This window comes from Macrobrachium nipponense, chromosome 29 (genome assembly GCF_015104395.2).
Source record: "Macrobrachium nipponense isolate FS-2020 chromosome 29, ASM1510439v2, whole genome shotgun sequence".
NCBI lineage: Eukaryota > Metazoa > Arthropoda > Malacostraca > Decapoda > Palaemonidae > Macrobrachium > Macrobrachium nipponense.
Genome location: NC_061092.1, coordinates 3,763,149 through 3,778,148, shown reverse-complemented (window position 1 = coordinate 3,778,148; position 15,000 = coordinate 3,763,149). Strand labels below are relative to the sequence as shown.

Here is a 15,000-nt window from a genome sequence, read left to right as displayed (position 1 = left end):
TGAGACACACATATTAGCATCTCCGTCATATAATATCACCACCTAGGAAGGAGAATGCCAGCGCCACCGAACTCATTTTCCAAGAATGCAGCTCTGGAGCATCATCGGTACATTAATTAATGTTTGGTGGAGAGGCCTCTTGTGCCTTCAAGAAGGTGCTGTATCGAGTGCCAGAATGACTAGTCTCGTCTTTTCGATTATCATAAATAAAATCCATGGCCAGGCTGGCTCTCTCTCTCTCTCTCTCTCTCTCTCTCATGTTTTTATTGGCTGTTGCTGTGCCCCCGAGAAAGCATCATTTTAAGCTTCTCGACAACAATTCTCTCTCTCTCTCTCTCTCTCTCTCTCTACTTTCTTTAGTGGTCGTTTAGCGTACATTTCGGCTAAAATGGACCTTTGTAATGGACGTGAAAGGTGTGAGGGCTTTAGCGAAATCGGCGGAGCTAAAAGGTAGATGGAAGGTAGCATTCACGCGCGCGCCCCCCCCCCCCCCCCCCCCCCCCCCCCCCCCTTTCTCTCTCTCTCTTTCTGTCTTAGTTATCCCACTTTTTTTATTTTGTTTTAATTTCCATTTCTTTTGTTTCTCTCTTAAATGACGTTTATTAATCCAGATGCTGTTAAACCAAGCTCTCTCTCTCTCTCTCTCTCTCTCTCTCTCTCTCCTTGCTGTGTATAGATAGGTGAGAAGAGAATCCATTTTCGGCAGGATCCTTCAAAGGAACCGAGGGCTGATTACTCCTGTCTTTGATGTGAGTTTTTGCATTAGCGTCGAGAAATATGGCCTCCGGCCGTTGTTTCTCTTTATTGTAAGAAATACTTGGTAAATATCTTTTTGTTATTTGAAGTTCTCGATGTTTTTCTACGTTGAATTTCTAATAACGTATATAGAGGCATGTCAACTTCTATTAAGTTCAGAATATACTACGAAAGTACTTGTTCCAAGTCCCTGTTTCACTTACCTTTCTATACCGTTGATTTAAGGACACTTGTTTGTGAATGAATATCTTTTATTATTTCTGGTTCCGGGTCTTTTGAGTTTGGATGTTTAATGATATTTTATATTCCTACACTTGTGCACCTTTCAAGTTGCCATGTCATTTTTTTGAGGGTTATAAAGTAGCTTAAATCTGCAAAATGTGTCTGATATCGATTGCGAAGAGATTCAAAATTTCTCCTTCAGAACTGACGAAGCTTATTATCCGAATACTCAAATAATGTAAGGTGTTAAAATTGTCATTCCTCCTTCTGTGCGAAGCTGAATAATTGCAGTAGCTAGCATGATAATTTTATAGTGTTTCGTTTCTTGTAGATATTAATATTTATCATCTTAGTGCATTTTTCTTGGTTTGTGTTCTCACATTCTCTCTCTCCCTAGAATTGAATTCATAAAAATGCAAGAACATTTGCATTAAGTCTGCTGCATTCATAATTCTTAGACCAAATCTATTCTCCAATTTGTCAATCAGTTTTCATATTCTCTCTCTCTCTCTCTCTCTCTCTCTCTCTCTCTCTCTCTCTCTCTCTCTCTCTCTCTCCATAAGAGAGGCTCTGTATTCTCCAATTTTTTATCCAGTTTTCATCCATCCTTTTGTACTGCCTCTCTCTCTCTCTCTCTCTCTCTCTCTCTCTCTCTCTCTCTCTCTCTCTCTCTCTCTCTCTCTTCCCGAGAGCTGGCATTGTCTGCAGTAGACGAAGAAGTTGATTGACGAGGGCGTCATCGATGCCTTTAATTACGGGCGAGTTAACAAAGCCTCTCTCTCTCTCTCTCTCTCTCTCTCTCTCTCTCTCTCTCTCTCTCTCTCTCTCTCGAGGTAAAAGATGTATCGAGTAACTAGACGTGCGTTATTGGAAAAGTCGTGATGGATTAAAAATCTCTCTCTCTCTCTCTCTCTCTCTCTCTCTCTCTCTCTCTCTCTCTCTCTCTCTCTCTCTCTCTCTCGTACTACATTAGTAGCGTAGCTGGTAATCGGACGTTAAGCAAAAACAAAAACTCAATATCTTTCTCTCTTTCTGATCTTTCGGCACGCAATCTGGATATGTGTGTGTGTGTGTGTGTGTGTGTGTGCGCGTGCGTGCGTGTACGTGTGTGTGGGCGCGGATTCATTAACGAGATTCTTTCCCGTTTTTCAGTGTTATGTTCTCGTTTTATGAAAGCTGCTTTTTATGTGGACGTCCGTAGTTTGTAATGTAATGGACTTCTGTCCGTCTGTATCATTATTACTGGAGAGGAAGATTGGATGGGGACCATATTAACCATACTTATGGTCTGCATTTTGGGCGAATGGCTTTCAAAGGGTCTGTTGAACATGAGAGATTTTGTGCTGCATTTTCATGATGAAATGGAGTTTTTTTATATTTTTCCTCGCGGGAGGAATCCACCAAGAGGTGGATATTGAAGTTGCCTGGATCTGTCTCTCTGACCACCCGATGTTGAAGTGGCCTGGGCGTGTATGTGTTTGACAGCCCACATGTTTCGGAGATGGCTGAAATGTTTGAAGATTAACATCATGGCTGCTGTTTCTAAGAAAGCTGAAATGGATTCATTTTGACGGCAGTTGCTTGGTTGGTGTGGTGGTGCGTTAATTTTTGCTGTTAAATTAAATTAATATAAATTTGCTGTTCAGTTTTTTATAGGCTAATCTGGTATATTTTATTCTCCTATCTATGTAGACAGTTAGTACGCTTTAATGGTGTTCCCCATGGTTTTGAAATAATTTGATTGGCTGTCATTTTTGAATTTTTCAATCTCAAGATGAGAATTCGCATTTTTTAAATCATTTAATATTGTTTTTAATATCTAATAATATACTATTACTTATTACATTGTAATGACAGGATTAATACCCACACTTTTCGTATGTGTGCGTAAAATGTTATTCATCAATTCCATTACTTAGGTTATTAGCATATGTATATATATATATATATATATATATGTATATATATCTATATATATATATATATATATATATATATTAATATTATAATATAGCGCTTAAATCGGCGATGAACAGAATATTCTGTCGAAGTTTATTTTGGCATTTTTAGTTCCCTAGCTGTCATTCCAAGGCATTGGTTTCTGAACATCCTGAATCGCTGTTACTGAAAGGTGTGTGCACGCTGCTTGCTATTCGGTATGCTGAGTCTGACAGCTGAGCTATTCAGCATCTTTCACCGTCCATTGTTCGGCTTTTCACAAGAGCCGAATTCATGAATTGTTCCATATGTGCCATATTCTCTCTCTCTCTCTCTCTCTCTCTCTCTCTCTCTCTCTCTCTCTCTCTCTCTCTCTCGTCTCTCTCTCTCATAGATATTCAGGCGTTAGTACCCTCACAAACGATATCTTTCCCTGTAAGTAGCGATAGGCGAGACACGTCTGGTTTTCTTCCCTTGTCTGACATGAGGAGGAGAGTCTCGCTTCCTCTTCGCCTGGGTTCGTTTTCCTCTTTTTCAATTTTTTTCCAATCTCTTTTAGGGACAAATTTTTTTGCGGCCTGTTTTTCAAAAGAACATGCGCTTCGGCCTGGTTCCGTTTTCCTCCCCCCTTTTCCTTTCCAATTTTTTTCCTTTTTTTCAAGACATGGCGCTCCCTTCAAGGCTTTGATTTCGGTCGGGCTTCCTTTACGAAATTTACCGCGGCCTGGTCAAAACTTATCTTTACAAAGATGATAAGAATAGTGGTTGTCAGGTTAGAATTTTTTTTTCTCTCAGTATAAAATGGTCAATTTTGGTCAAGGGAAAAAATTGTCAGGTTTCTGTCTGGAAAATTTTTGTTTTTAGGAAAATTAATTTTTCTGGATTTTTTTTTTTTTTTTTTTCTTTTTTTTTTTGGTTTTTTCTCAAGAGAACTCTTACCTCTTTAGTCCTTTTGCGCCAAAGAGTGCATTCAAACATGATTCGTCATTTTTCATATATTTTATCAAATATTTATTTTCTTTTTTTCCATCATTCCTTTTTACTCCCTGAAGGAAATGCTCATTATTCCTGAATCTATTTATCCTGTCTCCCCTCCCCCCCTTTTTTTTAGTTCCTTCCCTTGTGTTAATTTTCATTTCTTTATTCCTGTTCTTCTGTCTGTACCCTTATCAGGCTTTGGATTTTTTTTCTAAGCCTATTTATTGCACGATAGAACCTAATTTTGTTTTTCCTTATTTTTTTTCGTTTTTCCATATATATATTTTAATTTTCTAAAAAACCGCTCTTTACTGCACGCGAATGTTTAATAATGAGAAAAACAAAATCTTTTTTGGCTGTAAGACTCTCTCTCTCTCTCTCTCGGTCTCCTCTCTCTCATCTCTCTCTCTCTCTCCTTTTATATCATTTAACCCAGACGAGGGGAATCATCCGGCACATAACGAGTGCCGAAGACAATTAGATTGGAGATCATTACGGCGTGAAAATGAAAGGACGCGAAAACTGAGAGCAATGTGATGCATAAAAGTGACACATCATCATGTCTGATCGTCACCGGGAATTATTGACACGTGCTTTACAAGGTACTTCAAAAGTTAATTTTTTTTTTTTTAAGTACTTCACTTTTTTTTCCGGGTGGGGGGATGGAGGGGGATGTGATGTCGACCTCATTCGTTAGGTACAATTTTTCAAGTATTTTTTTTTATATTCCACCTACCTTTTGTTTTTTACTTTTTGTGATTTACATTATTTCCCTCTCCTTCATGTTTCTACATCCTATTCTCTCTCTCTCTCTCTCTCTCTCTCTCTCTCTCTCTCTCTCTCTCTCTCTCTCTCTCTCTCTCGTTCTTTTGAAAACAATTCGATTGGAAAGTGAAAGCAATTATTGCTTTCATATTCTTGTATCAGGCCAAAGTCATGAACGTGCAGAGTACCTTAATGAGGTTCATATTAGAATAATATTGACCAATGAATAACTCGTTAGTTTTTATTCTTTGTCTCAGAAAAAGCTGTTGTTAGAAGGGTGTCATGTAGTCAAATTCAGTAAATTTGAAGAATGGTATATTCGAATTAAATTGTACTCGTAAGTTATTGGTCTTTGTCGATAAAACAATGTTGAGAGAAGGTATCTAGTTGAAGTAATTAGATCTTAAGAATGTTATTTCAGAATAAAATTGTAGTAAATATAGCGACGTCAGCTTTTGTTCACTGTAGATTAAACGTCGATTTTAGAAGAGTATGAATGTAGTTGAAACTCATTAGATTTGAAGAATATTATATTCGAATCATATTGTACTGAATGTTAGTTGTGGTTTTGGTATTGCAATGGCTTGCACTAATGAATACACCGAGGTAATGCTCATCTGGGTACGGATTTGACCTGCTTCGTTATGCCACCCTTGCCGTGCAACCTCTCCCAGGTCATATTGCATGCATTTCTTTTTAATTATTTGATTTATTTATTTATTTATTTATTTATCTATTTTTCGAGAGCTGGGATGGACCTGTTATATACCTACCTTTTTCGTTCATCCTTTCACTGGTAATATTGCATGCTCTTTATATTTATTTATTTATTATTTTCTTTGAGAGCCGAGATGCTAAAAGATCGGGAGGTTCAGAAAAGGTCAGGCGGAGGAGGAGGAGGAGGACCGGAGGGGGGGGGGGGGGGGGGGGGGGGGGGGGGGGGGGGGGGGGGGGGGGGGGTTTGTTCGCTCGCACTTTGAATAAAACCAGCAGACTGTCGCGCGCGAAGGTTTTTAAGCTTCGCGAATTTATGCATAAATTCTCTTTCGAGAAATGGGGAAGAAGAGGGGAGGGGGGGAGAATTTTTCATACATGAAAGGTCTAATGTGCATGAAGGCGTACTTACGTACGTACGTGCGTAGGTACATTCGTGCAGGATGCACTCACGTGCTTAGTCACGGCCTTTTCCAGTTCCTTGTGAATGGACGTATTTTTATTTCTTGGTTAATTTGTAATGCAATCTTCGCCGCAGAGAAGCAAAAAAATTTTTAATTCACATCTTTTTTTACCATTTTCATATTCTCTATTATAAACAATAAAATAACCCCCCCCCCCCTCCCAGGAAACAATATTATATCATTCTTTATGTCATTTTTACATGAATTCACTTGATGATTCTATTTCTGTATTCTCCTTTCTTTCCATTTCTATATTCTCTATTTTAAAAATAAATAAACCCCCACTAAAGAACAATATTAACTCGCATATGTCATTCTGATGTATTGTTTAGACATAATTAAAGTATTATTAAAAGTTGTGCAACAGCATATTTATAATTCTTACTTACATCTGTCATTTTTTTATATAATTAAAGTATTGTTTAGAATTGTGCAACAGCATATTTGCATGGAAATTCTCAAGCTGACGCTGTCATGCTTTCATTTATTTATTGGAAGGGATGCTTGTGGTTTCCTGTCGGCCTTCCTCGTTCCAATGTTGGATGTATTTTACGCTGAGTTTGTATTTGAAAGTGTACATATTCTGTTATTGTTTATATATATATATATATATATATATAATATATATAATATATATATATATTTATATATATATAGTAAATAACAAAATCAAACAGGCATACTACTCTGGATTTACTTTCCCAATAATATAATAATAATAATAATAATAATAATAATAATAGTAATAAGAATGTCTCAGGACTATATCCTTTCTCTGTAAATCACACATACCAAATTTAAGTCGTCTCAGAACATTACATTTCTATTAAAGTCAAAATTATAACTTTATATGTATACGTGCGCCGAAGATAGATCGCCTCATATCTTTCTTTTTATTGTTATTATACTCGCAGTCGATATATTGAGCTGCTTTATAGACGGGCGCGGAACTCCACCTTTGAAAGCGACTCAGCCATTTTGGAAATTTCAAAGCACACCTTTTATTACCCCACCGGAATCCAAAAGAGCCTCAGCAGTCATAAACATCCAGTTATCTGGATCCCGGAGGAGTCCTTGAATTGACTTCCCCGAGCTCGCCTCTGCAAACGATAATAAACTTTGCCCCTACCCCCCGTTCCCTCCCGCGTGGCTTTTAAGTAGCCACGGGGTCCTATAACGCATGGGTGGGTTATGTTAACAGATACCCCGTGCTATATACACACACACTCCCACAGGGCACCCCCCCCCCCCCACCCCCCCCCTCCTCAGCCCTAGCATGGGGCCACACCTGCTTACCTGTGAAGATAAACAGGGGGCACATTCAGCCCGCCTAGCATACTAAACAGCGGTGTTTGTGTTTGATTTGTTTCATCTCTCTCTCTCTCTCTCTCTCTCTCTCTCTCTCTCTTTCATCTTTCATTGATTGTTGTTTGTGAGTATATAAAGCCCAGTGGGGATGCAGTAATTAACCAAACTCTGTTCAGATGGAATCGGGAACTATTGGAGTGTGTGATGACATCTATTGCTGTGTGTTTGTGACGCACACACACGAATATATATATATATATATATATATATATATATATATATTATATATAATATATATATATATATATATATATATTGTGTGTGTGTGTACTGACATACTTCCAGTCAGACTGACGATCCTTCAACGAAAGTCTTATGATCGAAGTGAGCCTAATTCTCAGCGTTCCTAGACCTTTTTGATAATGAAGATGATAACGATGATGATGATGATGATCACTGCAGAAAACCGGTATCATAATTTGAGTGACAGCGGCTACGGTTTAGAAGGGCGTGGGCGGCGCCCTCAGGCCACCCCCTTCGATATTGCTCCAGTTCTAGGAAGTGGTGCTTAAGAATGTGGCTGTTTTCGTGGGGGATTCCAAAATACGAGGGATATTAATTCTCTCTCTCTCTCTCTCTCTCTCTCTCTCTCTCTCTCTCTCTCTCTCTCTCTCTCTCTCATTTTACATTTTTACTTGTCGCCATACGTTTGATTGATATATACTTTTATCTGACTAGTTAGATAAATGGTTTTACTCTTGAATGCTATGATTGTACGTATATTGACTCGTATGTTCGACTTGGAGTGAGAAAGGAAGATTTATTATTATTATTATTGTTGTTGTTGTTGTTGTTGTTGTTGTTGTTGCTTTGCGAAGGGATTCTGTTTACCTTAGATTTCTAGTTTTCCCTGAAAGATTTTTTTTATTTGTAAAAAAACACACATGGAAAGAAGCCTTCAGTGATTGGATGGTTACTTTTTATTAGAATAAATTTTTGTCAAATTTTTCATACCAATAAGTTATTATCTTGTATTCCTAGTGCAATAATAGACTGTTGATGCTAGAGCCACCACCGTCATGGCACATATTATTTTTATCGGCAAACAAACAAACAAAATCCATGATTTCAAACCATGCTCGAAAACCACAAAGAAAGCTAAACAAAAAGGAATTTTAAACATGTTATTTTTATCGGAAAACAAAAGAAAAAAAATAATTTCCATGATTTCAAACCTTGCTCGAAAAACACTAAGAAAGCTAAACAAAAAAAGGAATTTTGAACAAGTTTATAAGATTTAGAATGTTATTACAGAGAAATCCCTTAGAATGTTATTGTATAGATAGGGGGGGGGGTTTCCATCCTTATTGAGCCAATTTTGGCTCATGATGGCCCTCGCGAACGTCAGTGCCCGTCGCCCGGATGTCGAAAAAAGACGTCAAGGGTGCAATGACCGTTAAAGGAAATGACCTGGAAAAGTTGTTTGAGGTTGAGGGACGTCTTTAGCTTCGAGGGACAAAACTGGAAGAAGAAGAAAAATGTTCGTTGTTTCATTTTAAAAAATTATAATAAAGGGTAAAAAATGGTTTTGTATTTTAGAGATGGAAGCAAAAGAAATTTACTTTCATTTTTAAAAATGATAATAAAGAGTAAAAAATGGTTTTGTATTTTAGGGTTGGAGGCAAAAGAAATTTACTTTCATTTTAAAAAATGATAATAAAGGGTAAAAAATGGTTTTGTATTTTAGAGATGGAGTCATAAGAAATTTACTTCCTTTTTAAAGAATGTTAGTAAAGGGTAAAAAATGGTTTCCATTTTAGAGATGGAGGCAAAAGAAATTTACTTTCATTTTAAAAAATTATAGTAAAGAGTAAAAAATGGTTTGTATATTAGAGATGGAAGCAAAAGAAATTTACTTTCTTTTTAAAGAATGATAGTAAAGGGTTAAAAATGGTTTGTATTTTAGAGACGGAGGCAAAAGAATAATACAGTTTTGTTCTTTGAAGGTTAAACGATTCTTGAAGTACTTGAAAATCATTTAACCTATGGATTACATTATTCTTAAATTATTTATACATGATATTGATTTAACCTTTTTAAAAATGATTTGCTTTTTTTATTTGATAAATTGTTTCTGTATAAAAGTTTGATGTATTGACTTAACCTTTTTAAAATTGACTTGCTTTTTTTTTATTTGAGAAATTGTATCTGTATAAAAGTTTGGGTAATTGTAAGACATTGTGGCCAGAAACAGGAGTTGAATAACAAAAACATTTTGTTTCCTACTGACCAAGAATTTAGTAAAAGTGTTTTGTCATTTTTAGTATTAATTCGCCAACTGAAACAGTTTAGCTATTTTTTAATGTTTGCGTTAACAACATTAATGAAACCAACACTGAATTTTTTATTTAGTTTTGTCATGTACAATTATGTAGAAGTGTAAAAAGTAATATGGTGATGAGGGAAAAAAATACACATTTTATGTATATGAATATGTACGTATGTATAGATTTATATTTTATATATATATATATACATACTACATACATATATATATATATATATATAATATATATATATATATATATGTGTGTGTGATATATATATATATAATTTTTTATATATATGCACTAACACACTCACTCACACATATATATTATATATACTAATTTATATATATTATTATACTTATATATAATATATATATATTATATTTATATATATATATGTGTGTGTGTGTGTGTGAGTGTGTGTGTGTGTGTGTATATATATATATATATATATATATATATATATATATATATATATATATATAAATAGATAATAAATAGACTGATAAATAAATAGATAGCTAGAAAGTCAAGCTTAATATAAATCCATCATAAAAGTAGAGCAGAGGCAACTAGATCTCACCTAAAAATAATAGGACGATTAGTATTCCCGATGACTGGCCGATGTGACGTCATCACCAACTCGAGCATTCGAAGAAGAAGTTGAGTTGCGTCATATCCGAATGCAAGAGATACCTGCCTCGGAAGTCAACGTTTTTGGAGATGCGTTATTTATTTATTTTTTTTTTAATTCTGGTATTTGGGTAGCGCGAGTGAGCTTAAATAAGAGTGTATGGACAGGTATTTAAGTGAAGTAATTATGTCTTGCATTATTTTGTGTTTAATATCACATGTCAGTAATATATGTATATATATATGTGTATACATGTACATAATTTTACATACTTATATATGTAGCTATATATATTATGTAGAAATTTATATATATTTATATATAAGATATGAAAAACATACCCACATATCATGGACACTCGCAGTGCGCGTGTGTTTAAAAATATATTTTTATACTAGTTGCCTTACTTATTTCAAATATTTCATTATTTGAAAATGCTTTAAAATTGTGCATGTACAATACATGGGATTGTGTGTATGTAAGTGTGCATTCCATTGTTTATTTTAAATATTTTATTATTTGAAAATACGGAAAAAAATTCTTCGTTATTTGGAAATATGTATAAAAAAAAAGTATGCAATTACAATACGTGTGATTGTATATACTTGTGCATTCCATTATTTTTTTTCTTAATTCTTCGTTATTTGGAAATGTTTAGAAAATGTGCAAGTGTACTACGTGGGATTGTATATACGCGTGTATTCTATTATTTTTCTAATACTTCGTTATTTGGATATATATATATATATATATATATATATATATATATATATATATATACATATGTATATATACGTATATATAGTATATGCAAGTACAAAACGTGGGATTGAATATATCCTGTGCATTCCGTTACTTTTTAAAAAAACTTCTTCGTTATTTGGAAATACGTATGAATTCCCAATTGGTACCTGTAAGCACAGCCCTTGAGTGATTCGTGCGTCGATTGGTCGAGGGACCGGGTCACATTGAGTGGCAATAGGCCTTCCCTCCCCCAGCCCCTACCCCTCCCCCTCCCCACCAGCCCCTGCCCCTGCCTTTCCGTCTCTTACCTCATTTTGGTGTGTCTTCTGGCTGCGCTTCGGTCCGCTGCTGGAACTCGTCCAAGGATTGCACAAGGATGAGGATGATGATGATGATGTCTGGAGGGGGAGGGGTTAGGGGGGGGGGGAAACAGGTAACGGCCCGAGGGGAAGAGTGGGGGGGGGGAGAAAGGGGTTATTTAATGCCAAGGAGGTTCCTCCTGGTTTAATGCATTGCTCCGATGGGATTGGAAAATCAAGGAGGAAGTGAGTTGATGATTTTGTCAATTTTTCTTTTAAAACAAAAGTATTCTCTCTCTCTCTCTCTCTCTCTCTCTCTCTCTCTCTCTCTCTCTCACGCCTGACTGTACTGGAGGTTAAAAAGGGACATTTAAAATTAAAGATTTCTTACAAAGTTTTTGCAGGTCACAGGTTTTATAAAGAATCTCTCTCTCTCTCTCTCTCTCTCTCTCTCTCTCTCTCTCTCTCTCTCTCTCTCACGCGCTTGGCTGTGCTTGAGTTTAACAGGAGCATTTTTTTAAAAAATAATGATTTCATAAGAATTTTTTGCAAGTCGTAGGACGATGAGTGTGCCCTGAAAAATGTCTTGTGGTTCTTGTCTCAATTTCTGTTCAGTGACCTGTAGTGAGAACTGATACTTCTACATTTATTTTTGTTGACATGTGGTTCATTATCCCAAAGCAAACATTGATAAGGGAGCCTTCATGAAGAGATATCATATCCTTTTTAAGTTCCTTCATTCTTTATTTCTAAAATTTATTTTTTCATTTTCGAGTTCCAGGCGTTTTCTACGAGAGAGAGAGAGAGAGAGAGAGAGAGAGAGAGAGATCCCGGACGAGTCCTGCTAAATGTATCTCAAAGGGTCTCTCTCTCTCTCTCTCTCTCTCTCTCTCTCTCTCTCTCTCTCTCTGTGCGGCTGAAGTGCCAAGGCTCTTTTGGGCGTCCATAATCATTTCCCATGCAGTGTAGTTTATTGAAAGGGCCCGACTGTTGCAGGACTGAAGGAGGAGGGGAAGGGAGAGGGGAGAGGGGGGTACCAGGAGGAGGAGGAGAGGGAGAGGTGAGGGGGGAGACCAGGAGGAGGAGGAGGAGGACAAGAAGTTTATTGATTCCATAAGTCATCTGTTTATGTTGCTTGGGTGTGTGTGTGGGTGTATGTGTTTGTGTGGAGTGTGTGTGGGGGGGGGGGGGAGGGGGGGGGAATGTATGTGTGTGTGTGTAGATCTTTCGAGACAGGTGTATTTGATTCCTGCAGCCGACGTATTATTTTTTGTTTCCACAATTTTTTTAGTACTAGATTCTTTTATGTATCCTCTCTCTCTCTCTCTCTCTCTCTCTCTCTCTACTCGTTAATTTAAAGTATTAATGTTGAGATTTAGTTGATCAATTTACAAAGTTTACCAGGTTTAAAAAAAAATAATATATATTATATATATATATATATATATATATATATATATATATATATATATATATATATATATATATAGAGTTGTATGTGTGTGTAGGTTTAAAGTGGCTCTGTTCATTTCGGCTACAAGGACCGGAGCCAGCTTACGCGAATTCTTGATTGAAGTAGAGGGACCCACGAGAGACGAAATCACCTTTAATGCTTCGATACCTACCTACCTATTTTTTTCTGGTTTTCATTTTGGGTACAGTATCACAAACACATACGTATACACGCGCGCACACACACAGACACACACAAACATATATATATATATATATATATATAATATATATCTATATAATATATGTGTGTGTGTGTGTGCGGTGTGTGTGTGTGTAGGTGTAGGAGTACATGCGTACGTGTGTGCAATTAGGAGAGAGCGCAGATCAAACGCATTCTTTCAGAAGCGAAATATTGTTGATGAATTACTCTTGTTATTTGAAAAACTGGGAATTCTGAATTACTCTCAATAAGAGATTAGCTCCGTGTTCTCCCTGTTCGTTATGCCGTGAACGTCTGGTAATTAGGGAACTTTGATAACTGGTGCAGCTATTTGTTGGTGAAGCAATATTGGGATCACCATTTGATATGCTTGTGGAGCTTATGTCGAAAATTTAGTTTTATGCAAATGGTTGATTATAACAGGAAGGTGGCTACTGCACTGATAGACGTTAATATGGAAGTGTTGGATTATTTAGTGTTAGAAATAAATATATGAACTTCTACAGAATTGTGATAATGTTTCCCTTTTGAAATTAAAATTTAATTCCTCTTCTTGAACCATTAGAGAATTGGGGTCATTTTTCTATTTGAAAAATAATGGTATCATTCCTCTCCTTGAATAATGATGATTTTTCAACTTTAAAGATCATAATGTTTTTCATACCTAAAACTAAAAATGTTTTTCATATCCTTAAGCCTATATAGAGTTGTGACAATCTAAATTTAACTGTATTTCATTCAGTTTTAAATGAGCGAAAACCTAAAATACTGATTATGCTTGGCCAAGAAGCAAAACCTGGTAAAATAATTTATTACTTTTTTTATTCAGAAAAGGAATAGAAAATATGGTTATTAGTGTCTTCTATTCATTAACCAGTCACTTTGTTGTTCCCTTCTTAAGTAGCTACTACCTTCGTTGCTAATTAATCGTGCCTGCTTTGAATCTTTATAGGAAGGAGATCTCATTCATGACTAATTTACGACTTTTTCCTCTTTTCTCCCCCAGGCGCCCTTCGAGGTCGTTAGCAGACTGGACCAGGTAAGCCTTTTCCTCTCTGGTGCTTGTGATGTCAGCCAGGTCTTATGCCTGCGCTGGCTCTTGCTGAAGGTGTTTCCTTCATTAACAGGTAAGGTCAGCTGTGGGGTCTATACTGTGTACGAGCGGTTGCCGGCCGTTCAGTAATTATACAGTTGTTGGACCCTGCTTATCGGAGTTTCAGTTCATAGACTTGGCTTCTGCGCTCTCTCTCTCTCTCTCTCTCTCTCTCTCTCGACATTCTCTCTTCTCTCCTCTCTCCTCTCTCCTCTCCTCTCTCTGTGGCCTCAACATATAATGGCTTTACTTTTGTAAAACGCAGCTGGACTGTGGGCGTTTGGGATCTGAATTCGTATAATAGACGTTATTACAATGCTAATTCAGGCCGTTGCAAAGGTGGGAAGCTGGGTCCCTATTTTTCATCCTCCCTAAATCCGTCACATTGTTCAGCTGCAAGAGGCACGTGCTTGCATATTTTAGGCTGAGCTAGTCTTAAATAACAGCGTCGTCTCAGGTGTGAAATCGTGTATTGTTTTTTTATTCATGTTATTTGCATTTTATTTAACAATAATTATTATTCTGAGAAGAAAACGTTGATATGGAGCAAACATAAGATGCTATAGGCAAAGTTAGCTTTTTCTTTTAAACATTTATTTTTCATTTTTTTTAGTTGTTTATATATTATCATCATATATATATATATATATATATATATATATATATATATATATATATATATATATATATATCTATGGTTATTGCCCTTTTATGATCATGGGATGTCCTTTATTTTTTGTGATCCTTATCCACGAAAGGGGATATTCACGTCCTTGAAGGAAAGAGGAATGTGATGAAATATGGTATTTAAAAAAAAATGGTGTCCTTGCGTCCCTTTAAAAGGTTATGGGGTTATGAATTCATAATTATGAAGGATTTTCTACAAGGGTCTTTCTCCTTACCTGCTGTTCAACATGACAACACTGAAGTGACCATTCCCACGCACGTTCCTCTGACCCTTTTCATCCACTTCCTTCCTTCCTTCCTTCCTGTCCCCTTCCTGCCTACTTCCTCTCTCTCTCTCTCTCTCTCTCTCTCTCTCTCTCTCTCCCCGTAATCCATATCCGTCAGAAATTGAGA

General features: G+C 36.4%; 1 protein-coding gene across 1 annotated transcript in view; it reads left to right on the top strand.

Moving 5' to 3' along the window:
* Positions 1–15,000, top strand: part of LOC135206049 (uncharacterized) — a 505,005-nt gene that overhangs the window by 413,895 nt on the left and 76,110 nt on the right. Inside the window, 1 exon segment of the mRNA XM_064237240.1 lies at positions 13,834–13,866. The gene's annotated coding sequence lies outside the window, so the exon portion shown is untranslated.